At 38.1% G+C, this 15,929-nt stretch overlaps 1 protein-coding gene across 1 annotated transcript in view; it reads left to right on the forward strand.

Annotated features, from left to right (window-relative positions):
* Positions 1 to 15,929, forward strand: part of CRIM1 (cysteine rich transmembrane BMP regulator 1) — a 1,025,033-nt gene that overhangs the window by 985,039 nt on the left and 24,065 nt on the right. The gene's annotated exons all lie outside the window — the stretch shown is intronic.

Consider the following 15,929-nt stretch of genomic DNA (forward strand, 5'->3'; position numbering starts at 1 on the left):
TTGCTTTGGCTCTTATTTTCTCCAGTTATGTACAGTTCCTCACTCTGACTTTGTACAAGCCTCACCTCCTATTTTCTTTATATTTTTCATCGTACACAAGGAACATTTGCAAGGCGTTATTTATATTATCAAATCAGGCCTGCTGTTTAATTACTTAATCTGAATATAGTTAATATTGTATGTCCCACAGTTTGGGTCATTGCTGTCATAAAAGCCCACCACAGATTTTTGCATCAAAAGGCACAACAATCACATAATTGATTCTGGGGTAAACACACTGTGGATAAAAACTTGTCAGTGTTTTTGCATTTTCATCTATTCTGCTAATTTCACATCTACAAAGAAAATACTAAACTGACTGCAACCACTATTTTTTCTAGATTTAGTACTAAATGTTGTCTAATCGGTTTTGAATGTCAAGTGGACACGTATACATAGAAAACCATTGCTTGTGTTCAGATCTGTTCAAAAATGTTTGCTTTGCGGGCTTGGATGTTCCGTTTTTGACAGTAGAGTGTAGTAGCTATTAAAAAAGATGTACAGTGTGCCTACAAATGTGAGATGTTCAGCTGTACATAACTAAATGTGAGTCCTTACTTCACTAGCTAGAGTGATTTCATATGCAAAATGAGATATAAAAATGAACTTATTTACTTGCATATTAGTACTGTTTAATTTACAATTTACAAAATTCATGTTTTGCTATATCTGCAGATTTTTAATTTCATCTTTTTTTGCCAAGATTTGTTTTTCTTCTTGAGAACATTTAATGTCATATCTCAATTACTATTCATTTGTAGAATGACATTTAAAACCATAATGCCTGCAGGTATATTAATTAACAGATAACCTCATATTCGTTTCCTCTGGGCTTCAATTTCACTGCTGCACCATACATTTTATTTTCATCCTCTATAAACTGTAAAGCTGAGTTTGGCTATGATATCATGCCTAAAGATTTTCATAACTCAATTATTTATTTATTATTTATTTCAGGTACTTATATAGCGCCGTCAATTTACGCAGCGCTTTACATACATATTGTACATTCACATCAGTCCCTAACCCTCAAGGGGCATACAATCTAAAGTCCCTAACGTACATTCATACATACTAGGGCCAATTTAGACAGGAGCCAATTAACCTACCAGCATGTCTTTAGAGTGTATAGATATATATAGATCAACAAAATTTATGCTATTGTGTACTAATCTCTGAAAGGAAACAAAACACAAAAATGAATAAATAGCAGCTACAAATTATACAGCTAGATAAAGGTAAATTATAGCATTAGTGTTTTTGCAGCAGTACTCTACCAATATCAGTATGTTGACAAACCTTTTAAATATTAAAAAAAAAAATTTCAAACATTCTACCACGCTCGGGGGTCTTATTATAAGATATTGTTAGATGAATATCAGACATATCTGTGCATGCTCCATTAATTTTGGCTGTAATTTTTCTAATAGTAATCCCTATGATTGTTAGCTCCATCTAGTGGCCAAAATGTAGTATATTTTCTCATTGAAGTATTTTAGAAACCTTTACTGCATTTTGGCCCCTAGATGGAGCTGATTAACATAAGAATTAGTCTGTTAGTGAAATTACAAAATTTGTGCAGCATGCACAAATATGAGTGACATTCACCCAAAGAATGTTTTATAAAGAGACCCCTTTGTATATAATCTATTTAGGAAAAAAGTCATTAAGAAAAAATGTACTTTTATTTTATTTATTTCAGGTACTTATATAGCGCTGTCAATTTACGCAGCACTGTACATATATATATTTTGTACATTCACATCAGTCCCTAACCCTCAAGGGGTGTACAATCTAAGGTCCCTAACTTACATTCATATATTCACATACTAGGGCCAATTTAGACAAGATCCAATTAACCTACCAGCATGTCTTTGGAGTGTAGGAGGAAACCGGAGTACCCAGAGGAAACCCACACAGGCACAGGGAGAACATGCACACTTCATAAAAGCATTAAACAGAGTTAAATTAAAAATTTAAACGCATTTATCAGCACACCACAATCCTTGAATCTTGTGATCTCTACCACCACACTTTAGTAGTGGGACTCACCTTGGAAATTGGACCTTATAAATATGAAAAGATCAAACAGCACATTTTGGGGGATAAATCACACATGCATTCTTTACTGGTGCTAATATAGCATCAGCACAACAATATTTACAAGGGTACAAATAAAAAGACAAAGCGCTAACAAAGCAATAGTTTTACTCAAACATCAACCTAAACAAGCCCAGCTTACAATTCATATTTTTTGAATCAATTCTCAGGGTAGAGAAGATTGAGAGAGGACCCTGGTATAGAATACAATTGGAACTATACTGATATTTACAGTATTTTAAGTTTTAATTTAATTTATAAGATAAGCCACATGCTTTGTTTTTATTTCATTTGTGGGGACCTCTAAAATTCTCATTTGATCATTTTAATATTTGCCATGTTGATGGAGGACTGTGCAGTGCATCCTTTCTGAAAAATTTGCAGTTCTGAGTGCACTATGAAGTTGTGAGAAAACTGATCTTTTTTTGATTGATGTTTGACATTCCAAAATAAGGTTTATCTTGACCTTTTTCCTACCTATTAAGCCTGAATAATAACCAGTTTGATGATTATTACCTTCTTGTCTATTGAGGGACACAGGAAGTCTTTAACTGCTTCCCTTCCGGCCTATAGACAAACGATGGTCAGGCAGGAGCTCTCTCGTTCTTGGTGGAAGTCAAGATGCCTTCCATTCATTGTGTGCATTTGTGTTTTGCTCACTGTGATTGGTCACAATGATCACATGGTACAGAGAGGACCAAACACAGCACATCTGTACCATGTGATGAGCTGTGCCAATCACAGCTAACCACAATGGTAAACACTGAATGAATGCATTTCATTCAGAAAAATATGGTTTGTTATACCAGGGAAATTAAGTGTTCTAAGAAATCATAATGTGTAAAAACAAAACAAAACAAAAAACCTGATCACTTCCCAAGAGTAGTACAATTTTACTATGGTTACACTGTATTGCTCTGGGCACAGTATATTTAAAAAAAAATTAAAACATTTAAAAAAATGTTAAAACTTGAAAATAGATTATGACATACTGTCACCAATCAGTGTCCCTGCCCCCGCCACACCAGTTATATGATGACGCTGTACTGCACTGGTGACAGCATGTTAGAAAAATAAAGTTGTGAAACCAATTTTTTTAAGTTTCTTAATTTTCAAAAAAATTGTGACAAAAAATTATAACTTCAAAAAACTCACCATGCCTCTTACCTTGGACTGTCTACTTTCCAAAAATGGGTAATCTAGGGAATATTTGTACTGTCCTGGCATTTTCAGACCTCAAGAAATGAGAAATGAGGCCATCAGTACATCAGGACTGATCGATTTTCAGTTTGTTACTGAGACTATGTTCTTGGTGTTTGCTATAGAAGCAGCTGGAGCTGACCAACTATTTTGTGTGGGGATTAAAATTCTCCTTTTATTCTAGACTAGTGTTATGCATTTTGCAGGTTGACCACAAGGGGAGCCCCCCTTATTTTCAGCTATGAACTATACTAGGGAAATGTTTCCATTTTCTTGCCCCTCCTTGCTTCTACCTACACTGGATGACACAGCTCTATTTGACAGCATGATTACAGGCAATATCCAGATAAACATATCCCTATGTTTCCATTGGCTGCAGATTAATGAATCCACCGTATCACCTTAAGAAGTTCTCAGGTGCAGACCTGATTTACCAGACCCAGTACTTCTTGATTTCCTGCTTTGGATTTCACTGCTCTCTTTGGGGGTTGCTCTGTGTGTATTTGGTTCTTTATGGAATGGTTTATGACTGCTGTGGATCACACCTGAATCATTACTCAGTAAAATTGTTTTCCTCCTTCCCTGCTAAATCTGACACAGAAATGTTGGACTTTACTAGTTCAGTTGGAATCCCTCTATGGATCCTTTAACTAATATAAATGGTTTTCCCTTGCTAAAGGAAGAATTTATGGGATTGATGTAAATCTGTAGCTGTTATTCCAAGATAGGAAGTCATGTTATTTTCTTTGTATTATGGTGGTCTGCTCTACCCTTCAAATAATGCAATAGAGTGACTGGCCTTGTTGTTTTACACTGAACTCATGACCAAATCTTTCCTTTATTTGATGAACTTAAAAGGGGATTCATTGAGAACTCTTTGGTATGCACCTCTGAAAACCCAATACCCCTTATAAAAAGTATGGCTGCACTTAGAGGATATTTATGATGCCACCACTCAAGCCTATGTGCGCCAGTGGCTAAGCTCTTTAATTTAATGTCTGAGCAGGTTATTTTATTTGAACCCACAAGTAGTAACAGCTGCTGATTAAGTTAGAATAACCCACTCCTTGTTTAGATGTCCCATCAGAGACCCTTGCCCAGGAAAGTCTTCCATTACTGAATTCCTTTTATACTTTTAAGGAGTCACATGACCTGATGCAGCGAGCTGCAATGAAGTCAATTGTGAAAGACTTTCCTCAGCAAAGTCTGAGGTCTGAGTGGGGAAAAGGCTAGTCTGTCCCGATCAGCAGCTGTCCTGATCAGAGAGTGCCTCTACTCTAGGCTGCTGGTCTTCAGTTTACTGTAGAAACACCAACCCAGGATACAGAAGCTCCCTGGTCCAGTCTACCCCTTGTTGTTACATGCCATTCTACATAACATATGTACTAGGATGGGGATGGTGACCCTCTTCCTGCAGAAATGTAACTGCTGTGGAATAATTCAGCCCAGGAGTCAAGAAATGTTCACTGTAGATGTAAAGTGCATTTTTCTCGAAGTCCAAAATCATTTTGATTAGAGAATCTTGTGTTTGTACTAAATGAAAGGTTTAATAAGCAGTTATTTTCACTGGAAAAAACAATCCTTCCAGTGAATTCATTTGCATTTGACTAAATCTTTTTTTCTTGTGTTGAGCAATTGTTTTGGTGAACAATGGAAATGGTGAAATGATAAATTCTTTACAGTATATGTGTACTTTAAATGAAGAGATGCTTTTGAATAGGATCGCTTTCGCTCTTCATTACTTCAATTAAGCATAATTGATTGAATGAACATTTATAATGTTGTTTCATAAAATATTGTAGAATTGTGTTGGTAAGGTTTCATATTTGAAAACCACTCAGCCATCAGCAAACCGAGGCAGACAAAGGCAGATGGAAAGTTACTGACTAGGGCTATACATCTGTCAAACTGTATTCTGAATATTTTGTGATGAGTTCAAGGTGATATCTGCTTGTATTATAAATAAATAAACAGTAATCACTCCTGTCCCAACACATGGATGTAATTTACATGTGTGATTGCAAATTAAACATCTCCAACCTCCTACCACAGGTGTTCCTTTTCTTTCTGTTTTTGTAAAGGAAGATTAGTTGCTTTTACTGAAACTTCATTAGAACCAAAAAGTCTAAATACCACTGTGCTTATGTAAAGAATTTATTTAGAAGATGACTGCACACAAATGGTTGAAATTGGTAATCAGCAGAAATGATTGTTCAATCAATTGAGGGATAGCTATCAGAAGTAGGACTGGTATTTCCAGCAAACTGCAGTATGGGGTCAATTGCATTGCTATACTTTTTACAGGGCATACAGTATATGGCTAACACAGCAGAAACCTATAAGCAGGTTGCCTCTTCAGTATATGTTGCAGTAATGTGTGTTTTTCTTCATATTGTCACTATTTGTGTTTATTAACACACAGAACTATGCAGTGCCATTAACTTATAGTTAGATCTCAGTTCTCCTAGCCAAGATACCACTATGCACAAATGTGAATCACCTTTTCATTGTTATGCGCTGCATTAATAAAACTGGTGCAGGTACATTGTAAAGCCCAAATGAAAATGAGTTCTAAGGCAGAACATTACGACAGTGGGAGGTAAGTGTAAAGTATTAATTGTACTTACCTTTGTACTGTTCTTTCTGAGTCATGGCACTTTGAAAACTGTGCAGAGTACAGAAATACTATTAGCTCACTTCTTCCCATTCAGGTGTCCTATACTTCTTGTCCCTGCATTTTCATTTTTAGTTTTTCTTTATGTAGGAATTAGTATAGTAATACAAAAGGCGAGGTTGTGGATATTATGTCGGCATACATATTGTTTGCATAAAAGACCAAAGAGTACCATGTCTAACAAAGTAGGTCTAGCAAATATAGTAAACTTACAGCCATTATTGCACATTGAAGGGTATGACAACATCACCATGGGAGGGGGCATAAAGAGACAATGGGGAGGGTAAACAATCAAGCAAGCTAATGAATCAACAAATTCTAGTCAGAAAAAAAGGTTGGTGAATATACAAGTCATTATTCTTAAGCCAGCCATACAGTACAGGAATCTAAATTTGGCCGGTTCAGCAGGGACCATCTAAATTTTGATTCACGTATAGGCAGAGAGGTTGTACAGAAGTCAATCTCCTGATCTACCAATCTGACTTCTGTACATGCGCCCTGTCGGATTTTCCATGCTTGATCAGCGCTGTAGGCTATAGCCTGCAACACTGCTGATTGCTGTACTCTGACAGTGGGGAAGTCTCCCCACTTTCAGAATACAATAGTTCAGCGTGGAGGATTCCCCCATCCACACAGAGTGTGTCGATGGGGAAAATGGGTCAGTTTTCTTTTAATGAAAAAAAAAAATTACTAATATATGGGGCTGTCTTAAACTTTACATCTTTTGTTGTTCAAGCACAAGGACCAGGGAATAGCAAAATGTTTAGAAGCCAAATCCTAACTTGATTGCCAAGAGTTTTAATTTGGGGTTTTTAACTTTGAAGAAGGAGGATTCCATTAATGGCCAGATTTTATCTGGGTTCTACCAGTGTTGGAGTTGATCTAAATTGAATGCTTATAATAAAAATAAATGTTTTGCATTTCCATACCTCTGTTAGTCCTATGACTAGTTATGATATTCAGTGCACCTCTAGAGTGTTTATTTCCCCACATATATTGGGTATTAAGTTGTTGTATTGTAGTAAGGAATGAGAACGGTAGTGGGGTAGTAATGGTTCTAAATAAATCAAGCTGTTTAGGAAGTAAAAAACATATTTGGCATAGCTATTCTACCCGCTGTCCCTGCTATTTTTAAGAATTGAAATAGTCACTGCAAATTGCAACTCAAGTGGTTAACGCCATTCATAGATCAGCAGGGACCTGAAGTAGACCGAGCACACACTGGAGTCCTTGAACTAATGGTATGGCTGCACTTTGTGTGGTTTTTAAAATGCCAGAACTCACAAAGGAAATATTATCTCTACACTTACCTCCTGCTGTCCCTTCTAGTTATGCTACCTGGAAACGCTCCTTTAATGCATAATGAAATATATTTGGTATTTTTTTGTATAAATGATTAGTTCATGCCATCAATGTATTTGTTATATTGCTCTTTAAGGACTAGCTGTGCCTTTGTTTTTCTAACTTCATAAAATGAATCCACTGAAAAGTAATGTCTGTCTGAGATCACCATTCATTTCAATTCTGGAACAGTTAATGGTTATGATTTATAATGAGATGGCAGGTTTGAAGGAGGAGTAACATAATCTTGAGTATGAGCCTAAAGCATGCCAAAATGAACACATTAATATATTCTTGAGGTAAAATAAAACCACAAAGCTTTTGAAACCGAGAGGGTTTGTATGTGCTGGAGAAATTATTAGCAATGTGTATTTCCTGCAGAATAAACCCTGTGCAGGATACACTTTTAACTTTACTATGTCAAATGAATTGAGGGTGTAAAGTCACAGGAAGGAGATATTCTATTAATTGAACTATTCCTAATTAAAATGTAGAATAAAGCCAATGGAAAGGAGGATGCAATAAATTAGACTGTAGATAATAGGGAATATTTAAACATCCCGGCAGTGGAACCAGTTATTATGAACATCTCATAATGAGTGATTCAAAACAAGTCGTAGGTATTTACGTTGTTTTGCCTCATCTTCTAGTTGAATTAATCAGGTATAATTTAGGTATGACAAAATGCCTATTTTTTGTGCCTTAGCACCATCTAGTGGTTTTTGTTATAGCCTGTAGTGAAATAATTAGGTACAGAGAACATTTTATGATTGTGCTATTATCTGTACCATGAGAGTCATAAATTTGTTTTTGTAATATGCACAGTAGCTTTATTGTACTCTTTATGAAATCTAAAGCCTTGTTTAGTTTCAACCTTTTAAATGGATGTGCAGCATAAGCCTAAATTACATCTGATACACCATCCAATTATAGTATATTATCAGACAAGGAGTACATCATTTAACATCTTTGTTGCTGTTCAGGAACTACATACTGTCATAACCATTATTATCAGAAAAGCTAGAGATTCATATGGTAATAACAAATTATGTCTATGGGTAATTATTATGTCACATTATACACATTTCTGTAATCTCAGTGTCTTTCCACACTGTAGTGCTCTTTCATAAGGCTTTTAAGTGTGAGTTACAAAAAGTTTCTGCAATACCCTGTATGTGCTGGTATTTTCGCTGTTAGTTTCAGAGGTTACCCTGTATCCTGTGTATTAATTTTCATGTATCCATTGTGCCATCAGAAATATATTTTTTTGTAGAATTATCTCAATCTGCTGCTTCCTTTCTCATTGTTCCAACCAGTTCTAGCAGGGATTTTAGGGCTCTTGCATACATAATGTGTTTAACGCTTCTTTTATGGGTATCTGGTGTTTGTTTGTTTTTTTCTGCCTCAAATGCCTTTCCATGTTAGTCTATATGTCCATGCACACATAGGTATTTAGAGGAGTTTAAAGGCAGAAATAAAAACGCTGTCAGCAGGAGCAGTTGTGTCTTGGCAGAAAAAATGCTAGGTATGTCAAATGCTTGAGCGTTAATTCATTTCATTGGCCAGAATCCTGGCCAATGAAATTAATTAACGTCCAAGCTCTTGACATGCCAAAGTGTGTTTACATGCATCAAATTTTTTTTCTGTAAGAACATGTCTAACAACAGGAAGTTCATTTAGGAGAGGTTAGCTAACACACCCCGTGTATGGGCCCTTAACCACTTGGTAACCGCGCTATGGCCGAATGACGACTACAGCACGGTTACCCAGTTCTGTGAGGGTGTCATATGATGTCCTTCCAGAACGTACCCTCCTGCGCGACCCCAGGGGCGCGCATCCGGTGATCTCTGTGATCGCTGTGTCCTACAGACACAGCTAATCACGTGATGAGGTAAAAGGCCAATCACAGCGGCCTTTTACTACGTGATCAGCTGTGTCCAATGACACAGCAGATCACGAAGTAAATACAGCTGCAGGTTATTGGCAGCACTTTCCTCACACTGTCACAGCTTGAGGAAAGTACTGCCAATAACCGGCAGCTGTCACAGAGGAGATCGGCACTGATCAGTGCCACCCACCATTGCCCAGCAGTGCCCACCAATGCCCAGCAGTGCCTCCCACCAGTTCCCAGCAGTGCCACCCATCAGTGCCCAGCAGTGGTACCCATCAGTGCCGCCCAGCAGCTGCGCTCATCAGTGTTCATCAGTTCCGCCAGTCAGTGCCCATCATTGCTGCTTATCAGTGCAGCAGCATCAGTGCCTCCTCATCAGTGCTGCCAGTCAGGGCAGTCAGTGCCGTCAGTCACGCCGCCCATCAGTGTCGTTCATCAGTGCCACCTATCAGTGCCCATCATTGTTGCTTATCAGTGCAGCAGCATCAGTGCCTCCTTATCCATGCTCACCAGTGCCAATTCATCAGTGCCACCTCATCAGGACAGCCTGTTAGTGCCCATCAGTGCTGCCTATCCATGCCACCTTATCAGTGCCCATCAGTGCAGCCTCATCAACGTACATTGGTGAAGGAGAAAAATTACTTGTTTGCAAAATTGTATAATAGAAACAATTAAACATTTTTTTTTGCTCTTTGTTTGTTTATAATGCAAAAAATAAAACACCCAGTGGCAAATAAATTCCACCAAAAGAAAACTCTATTTGTGTGAAAATTTTTTTAAAAATGTCATATGGGTACAATGTTGCATGACCGCACAATTGTCATTCAAAGTACAATAGCTCTGAAAGCTGAAAATTGGCATGGGCACAAAGGGGGTATAAGTGCCCAGTAGGCAAGTGGTTAATTGAGTGTGAGTGCATTGTTCACTGGCAGTGATTTTTAAAGTAACCTCTGTTTTATCATATAGGATGAAATTCGTAGCCTACTATTTTTTCCAAATACTTAGTAAGTGGTTGTATATCTTTTTAAAAAAAAATTAATCTTGCAAATTTTTTTAATTATCTTAGAAAAGCTGAAGCTGTAAAAGTATATAAATATAGAACATTATTGGGGACTCACACATTTAAAATTATTAAAATTATTTAAAAGTGGTTGTAAAGGCTGAAGGTTTTTTACCTTCAGGCATTCTATGCCTGAAGGTAAAAAAGCTTCTCTCTGCAGTTCCCTCAACCTCCCAATACTCACCTAAGACTCCTCTCAATCCAGCAATGTGCACTGGAGTCTCGGCTATCCAGGGACTCCCTCTCCTCACTGGCTGAGACAGCAGCGGGAGCCATTGTTTCCTGCTGTCAATCACATCCAGTAAGCCAATGAGAAGAGATAGGGGGCGGGGCCAAGCCATGACTCAGTGTGTGATTGGACACATAAAGCAGCGGCTGGGGAGTGCGCATGCTCGGATGCCCCCATAGCAAGCTGCTTGCTGTGGGGGAAACCTACAGGGGGGAGGGGCCAGGAACACAGGGAGGGGCCAGGAACACAAGCAGGGGACCCAAGAAGAGGAGGTTCTGGGCTGCTCTGTGCAAAACCACTGTACAGAGCAGGTAAGTATGATTTATTTAAGCTTTTAGAATCACTTTAATCTTGCTGAGAGATGCAGAATATGTATAACAGGGAAACATGCAGCTCAGAAAATATGTTTTCAACTTTCCTGCCTTAATCTGTGGAATTCAGTAAACCTGTAAGGGAGAATGTTACCAGCACACCGAGGATCACCAATTTGAGTCCACAGGTTTTAATGAACGATCACATAGTGAAAGTAAGGCAACGTTTCAGAGTCTCGAAGGACCCCTTCATCAGGTACTGTATGCCTGATGGTGACATTCTCCCTTGCTGATTCTGTTCAGTTCCAGTCGACGGTTGCTGCAGCACCCACTTATACACATACACTCATTTTTAATGCAGGAACATGTGCGTTTGGATTGTACACTTGCATTCAGTAAACCTGTAACACCCTTCTGGTGGTAGTTCTCTTTAAAGCTACCTGCGCCTAATTCAAGCAAGCCTTTTCACGATTTCTGGTAGCTGTAACGACATATGCTCCAGATTCAGGTAGTACTTATTATTGTCACTTTAGGAACCTGTTGCTATGGCTGCATCAGATTTTTAAAGAATTACTGTCAATTCACAGATTAGTAAACTTGCAGTATTTGAGACCAACCTTGACCTGGCATACAGATTGATACCAATGCTCATATTTTGAACTGGAAAGTTGTCATCATTGTGTCAGATTCTCGGACAGGGTTTGTTGTTGCTAGGATGCTGGTGGCTTCCTACCAAATGATGGCTCATCACTGACCCTGTTCAGCTGCCAAATGAAAATTGAATGTAAGCAAAGGGGAGGGATGCTGGATAATATATTTGCCCAAGTATGACAGTACAAATACAGTGCTCAGGATAAATGAGTACACCCCAACAGACTTGTCAGAAACATTTTACTTTCCTTTCAGAATCAACATTTTCTATGGGACACTATACCACAAAATACTCCCACAAATGCGGGCCATTGATTGCTAACAAGATTTGTTGATTTGCACACACCTAAAAGTATTTTCCTAAAAAATTAATTGAGGACTATGTTGCAAAAATGAATACACCACAATGAAAGTCTTAAGAGCAAAGCTAAATTTTAGACAATAGAATTCTAATTAAAAAGAATTCAACTACAGTTGAGTTTAATTATTAATTAAACAGGAGACAGTGGGTTATAAAAGGGCATTACTTAACAAAGAAACACCCTTCCCATTTCATGCTGTCAGCAATGGTACCACATGGAAGAGAAACGTCACAAGGCTGAGAAAGAAAATAATTCTTTACACAAGAAAGGTGAAGGCTACAAGAAGATCAGCAAAGCTTTACTTATCAGTCAGAATACTGTAGCAAAAGTGATACAAAAATTTTACAAAGATGGAACTGCAACCGTCTCAAAGAGATGTCCAGGCCATCCACGGAAGTTAACACCTCGACAGGAGCATCTTCTGATGAGAAGGGTTGAAGAAAACTGCCATGCAAGTTCACTGCAGTTAGCTAAAGAAGTAGAAAGCCAAACTGGGGTGATTGTTTTCTGTGACACAATACGACATACACTGCAGAGAATGGCATGCATGGGTGTCGTCCATGAAGGAAGCCTCTCCTAAAGCCCATACACAAAAAAGCCCACCTAGAATTTGACAAGGCCCATGCTGAAAAAAAAGACGACTACTGGGACTCTGTACTCTGGACTGATGAGACCAAGAGAAATATTTTTGGAACTGATGGCTTCAAAACTGTATGGCTTTGCAAAGGTGAGGAGTACTAAGAAAAATGCATGGTACCTACAGTGAAACATGGTGGTGGAAGTGTCCTTCTGTGGGACTGCATGAGTGCTGCTGGTGTCGGGGAAGCTGCATATCATTGATGGTATCATGAATTCACAGATGTACTGATGGTATCATGATGTTCACAGATGGACACCCATGCATGCCATTCTCTGCAGTGTATGTCGTATTGTGTCACAGAAAACAATCACCCCAGTTTGGCTTTCTACTTCTTTCTATGTTGAAAGAGAAGATGCTACCATCACTCCGTGCCCTTGGTTGTCATGCACGTTTCCAATATGACAATGATCCAACACACATCTAAGCCACTGTTGCATTTCTGAAAAAGAACAGGATGAAAGTGATTCAGTGGCCAAGTATGTCTCCTGATCTGAACCCAATCAAACACCTATGGGGAATTCTGAAGAGACAAGTTGAGCATCACTCTCCATCCAGCATCCAGGCTCTAAAAGAGGTCGTTCTTGAAGAATGGAAAGATAGATGTTGCAGTATGTTTCCAACTTGCTCATTCCATGCTTAGAAGACTTGGTGCTGTCCTTACAAATCATGGAGGCTATATAACATAGCAGATGGAGTAGTATTGTTGTGGGATGTATTCATTTTTGCATCAACTAATTTGAATAAAGCTGAAGATTTTGTAATCTAAGTTATATTATTAACCTTACTTTCATGTAATTCACGAAACAGATGTTCTATAAAACTTAGTTTTGTCAAGAATTTCTTGTGTTCATTGAGCTACTGATTCAAATCTTACTTTTAAAAAGTAAGCTGAGCACTGCATTTGGACAATGGTGAGTCACACGAGAGGTTGATCCGATGGGCAACTAGTCTCAGCGTTCCCCATCAGCCAGCCCCACGCCCACCTGCTGCCATGCCCTGTCAATCATAGACAAAGCAGACCTGAGGTGGAGACTAGTCTATCAGTTCTCACTTACCCCAGTGCAAAACTCCCTCTGCCATGCTCCTGTCTGTGTGACAGGAATAGCAACCGAGGAGGGGGCTTAGTAATGATGAGCTGCATTGCATGGAGGACAGAGTGTCCAGTATGGATACCCCCCCACACACACACACCTTCCTCATATGTCTCTATAATTATACACAGAAAAGAGACAAAAATATCATGTGCATCAAGTAAATGAACTAAATGAAAATAATATGTCCTGTCCACACTGGCCAGAGTAATAGTGGTTGTCTGTTTTTTTATTAAAAATGCTTACAATCCCAGGTCAGAAAAAACATTTTCTCAGTGCAATCATAAAATCACCTTTTGAATGGATTGCTCCGTGTTTCTAGTGGAAAGCCCAGCAAATGAAAACATGATACACATGCATGACTTAATTTAGCTATCATACTTCAGAACTATTTTTAGATTATCCAGGGAAATATAGACACTGTCACTTAAGTTACAGATGGAAAAAATAACAGATGTTTTGAGGCATGATCTAAAACTTCTGCAGTCCTTGATAATGCACTTCTCATTTATTCCCCAAGTTTTAAAACAGCAAATTACAATCAGAAAAGTTAATTTTGAACTTCTTTAACAGTCACACACAAATTGTTTAGTATCAAAATGTTAGGTTGCCATAATCTTTTTGTGTTAAAACAAAAAAAAAAAAGCATCTCTAGCTGACCTGCTCTCTGACACGCCTTCCACAAACTTACACCCTCACAACCAGCACTGCTCTTCGTCTGCGACTAGCACCATCCAACCCTCTTCCTGTGAGCCCAAAGTAGTAGAGGGTTTTAGGAAAGGGGGTGCAAGGGTGTTAAAAAAAAAACAGTTTGGCTTTAAAGCTCTTTTGAACATTCGGACACTTATCCACTCACACCCCTTCTCTAAATTGATTTTACTTTTGCAAGCTATGCTCAGTCCAATTCCTTCTCTGATAATCAGTTTCCTACTAATAATTTTGGGGAGTTATGATCCCTTTCATATAGAAATCTTTGGGTCACATTCTATCACAAACCTATCTGTTTTGAATTTGTAAATTATTCCCCAAATATCTAAAATGTACTGGTAGTTTAAACGCCTTCTCCCTAAATTGGCCTTAGTATGCATGCAAGTTACTTTTGTGTCCTTGCTAAAGACATTAGTTACATAGTTAGTCTGGCTGAAAAAAAGACAAAAGTCCATCCAGTTCAACCATTAAAAAAAAAGGTATAATCCTATACCCACAGTTGATCCAGAGGAAGGCAAAAAAACCAGCAAAGCATGATCCAATTTTTTTTTTTATTTAAATATTTATTAATTTTCAAATAAGTTATACAGTACACATGCTTTAAAAATCATTGACACACTTATAATACAATTATCACTTCACTTTGACTTGTACTTATTTTCCTGCCCCTCCAAAAATTCTCCCCCCCAACCCTCTTATCCACCACCCCCCCCCTCCCAATCCACTCTGCAATTTCCTTGTCTTCTTGGGACCCCATGCCCTCTAAATTGAAGAGATAGGTATTGTTTTACATTACATTATGCCTCTCTATATTCCACGTTTAATTTTTATATTTTTAAATTCTTCCCATCTATTCCATCTCACATAATATCTCTCCATTTTATCTTCATACACATGGCATAGTTTCTCCATCTTACATATTTGATCCACTCGGTCAACCCAATCCTCTACCCTCGGCACCTCACATCTCCTCCAAAACTTGGGTATCAAACCCTTTGCTGCATTCAAATTATACCATATACCAGATTTTTTATATTTGTTAACTGATAACTCTGTACTATGAAAGAGGCAAGTCTCTGGGTCTAATATAATATCAGCTTCAGTAATTTCCCTAATCAGGTGCACTATTTTCTCCCAAAATTCCTGTATTTTTGAACACTCCCACCATATATATGATACATAGTGCCTCTACCACCACATCCCCTCCAACACATTGGTGAATTCTCTACGTTTAACCTATGTGCCACACTTGGTGTGATATACCAAGCATGATCCAATTTGCTCCTGCAGGGAAAAAAACTCCTTCCTGATTCCCCAAGAGGCAATCGGATATTACTTGGATCAACTTTACCTATAAATGTTAGGATCCAGTTATATTCTGTGTATCTAAGAAAGAATCCAGGCCTTTTTTAAATTAGACTATAAACACCACTGGAGAAGGTGATGAACAAGTAGTCTCTAAATATCTGCATTCACTTAAACATACCTCATGCAGCTCTCTGTGCACATATGAAATAATAATACATTTGTGTATAGATTGAAAGGCTTTGACCTTTGTGTTTTAATGCAGAATACCGTGTTTGAAGTAGCGCATCTCGCTGCAAAGCAGTCTGAAATCATTTACTGTAGGTC

This window comes from Staurois parvus, unplaced genomic scaffold, assembly GCF_062004578.1.
Source record: "Staurois parvus isolate SC_StPar_1 unplaced genomic scaffold, SC_StPar_1.0 ptg000546l, whole genome shotgun sequence".
NCBI lineage: Eukaryota > Metazoa > Chordata > Amphibia > Anura > Ranidae > Staurois > Staurois parvus.